Source organism: Raphanus sativus, chromosome 8, assembly GCF_000801105.2.
Source record: "Raphanus sativus cultivar WK10039 chromosome 8, ASM80110v3, whole genome shotgun sequence".
Classification (NCBI taxonomy): domain Eukaryota; kingdom Viridiplantae; phylum Streptophyta; class Magnoliopsida; order Brassicales; family Brassicaceae; genus Raphanus; species Raphanus sativus.
In genome coordinates, this window is record NC_079518.1 from 10258371 (window position 1) to 10261614 (window position 3244).

Here is a 3244-nt window from a genome sequence, read left to right on the forward strand (position 1 = left end):
CATCAAAATGTTAAATTGATTAGACAAACCATATAGTCAGCTTTTTTGTTAAAATATATTTTTACTGCACCCATAATTATTTTGATACAACTAAATTTTTTTACTAATACATCTATCGCGTTTAAATTTTCTAAAATAAAATATCAAAAATGATTTATATAAGTGTAATTCATGTCACTTATTACATATTTTCTATCTTAATTTTGTTACATATTTTAAATCTTATATCATTATGAAATATGTGTTGATATTACAAGAGAAAATATTAATATATACTTTTTGTGTGTAGAACAAAACAACCATAAACATATTATAGTCTAAATATATTATGTATGACATATTCTGCTTATGTTTATCTGAAAATGGTTATAAGAAAATTAAAACTAGAAATAAACACTCAATAATAACAAAGTTCTCTATTAGTCATATGAAAAATTAATGCATTTATTATAAAATATTAAAAATTAAAAGTTGTAAGATTCTACTGAACTAAAAATAATAACATACATGTATGAAAAACCTCATATGCCAAGTTTTTTTATTAAATAAACTATTGGATTCATCTAACAACATATATATATATATATATATATATATATATATTTAAAAATATATAACTTATGAAATAAAAGATATAATATAATTTAGTTGTTTTGACAAATAAATATTCAATCATAATAATAATCTAAATCTATAACTAATAGACCTTGCAAATCAGTAACAAATAAAAAACAGTATATTGACAAGATATTTTCTACAAAAAGAGAATAATATTTGAAACCAATGATAAAATATTATAAGCTACGGAATTTATTTTAATATTATTTGACTATAATCCCAGAAATTAAGGTCAAGGATATTCTAATGAAATTTTCCTTTTATTCAAATTTCTGTTATTATATATATAACAATATAAATCAAAGTAGAACACTAAACAAAAATTAATACAAGTTCATACAAAATGGTTATCTCCAAAAACATATTGATCGCATTTGTTTTCACTATCTTCTTCATAGTATCTAATGTTCATTGTTACCCAGGTTTTTAATTTCACTTTACTGTTTACGTTTATTTATACTCATATATTTATCTTTTTATAATTGTCAACATTGTAATCATTTTTATTTTCAACAGACTTTGAGATAAAACAAGACTACAAAAAATGCTATGACATTCCGTGTAAACCAAAAGACGGGACATGCGAGAAGTTTTGTGGAGCTATGACCATTCAGTTAGTTGGCGAATGTGAATCTGGAAAATGTTGTTGTAGGTCAAAAAGGCCAAACTAACATTATTAGATAGTTATAAATTTTGTACTAGTGTCAAGAATACTAATAAAGATCCAAAACGATTAGCAACCTGGAATTACTTTGTAAAAAAATCTTTGCTTAAAGGAAATAAAAAATATCAATTCACCATATAAGATATTTAAATGTAAAATATCAATTTTACTAGCAAAACAAGTCTTCATGTACTGATGGTAAATTCGATAATTATTTGGATAACTAGAATATTATCTTTTGTGAATTTGATATTTTCGGTGTAAAACGTTTGATTCTCTTGTTTTAATATATTCAAAACAATTGGCTTTGATATGTTTGATTTGTAAATAATAACATTTGCGAGTATGGTTTAGATAGTAAACTTGTCGTTGAAACACCATTTATCTTTCCTCGAAGAAAATATTCTATTTTCTTTGTACTTTACATCAAAATGTTAAATTGATTAGACAAACCATATATTCAGCTTTTTTGTTAAAATATATTTTTACTGCACCCATAATTATTTTGATACTACGAATTTTTTTTACTAATACATCTATCGCGTTTAATTTTTCTAAAATAAAATATCAAAAAATGATATAAGTGTAGTTCATGTCACTAATTACATATTTTCTATCTTAATTTGATACATATTTTAAATCTTATATCATTATGAAATATGTTTTGATATTACAAGAGAAATATATTAATATATATTTTGTGTGTAGAACAAAACAACTATAAACATATTATAGTCTAAATATATTATGTATGACATATTCGGCTTTATGTTTATCTGAAAATGGTTATAAGAAAATTAAAACTAGAAATAAACACTCAAAAATAACAAAGTTCTCTATTAGTCATATGGATAATTAATGCATTTATTATAAAATATTAAAATTAAAAGTTGTAAGATTCTACTGAACTAAAAATTAATAATACAGTATGAAAAAACCTCTTATGCCAAGTTTTTATTAAATAAACTATTGGATTCATCTTTTTTTTTTGACAGCAACAAACAGACTCATATTAGACTCTGTTATCAAACTGGTAGCTCTGCATCCATATGAACGACAAAGACGGTTGCTTCCTTACACTGCGTGCTAGACTGTCCGCCTTGTTATTTTGTGTTCGTGGTATATGAACGAGCTCTGAACTGTTGAAACTTCTCTTCAAGACGAAGATATCCTCTAGGTAACTTGCAAAGCTGGCCACTCTTCTGGTTCTGAAACCATCTTCACTAACTGAGGACAATCCGTTGCAACCGTAACTGAAAACTGCCTTAGATTCCGCATACATTCCATTGCCCAAATAAGGGATTCTATTTCTAAGTGTAGGGCCGAACTTGCCGCTCTTGTCTATTGGATTCATCTAACAATAAATATATATATATATTTAAAATACATAATTTATGAAATAAAAGATATAATATAAATTTAGTTGTTTTGACTAAAACTAAGGAAATATTAATCATAAATAATAATCTAAATCTATAACTAATAGACATGCAAAATCAGTAACAAATACAAACAGTATATTGACAAGATATTTTCTACAAAAAGAGAATATTATATGAACCAATGATAAAATATTAAAAGTACAAATTTATTTTAATATTATTTTGACTATATCCCAGAAATTAAGGTCAAGGATATTCTAATGAAATTTTCCTTTTATGCAAATTTCTGTTATTAGTATATATAAAATATAAATTAAAAGTAGAACCACTAAACAAAATTTAATACAAGTTCATACAAAATGGGTATCTCCAAAAATATATTGATCGCATTTGTTTTCACTATCTTCTTCATAGTATCTAATGTTCATTGTTACCCCAGGTTTTTAATTTCACTTTACTGTTTACTTTTATTTATACTCATATATTTATCTTTTTTATAATTGTCAACATTGTAATCATTTTTATTTTCAACAGACTTTGAGATAAAACAAGACTACAAAAAATGATACGACATTCCGTG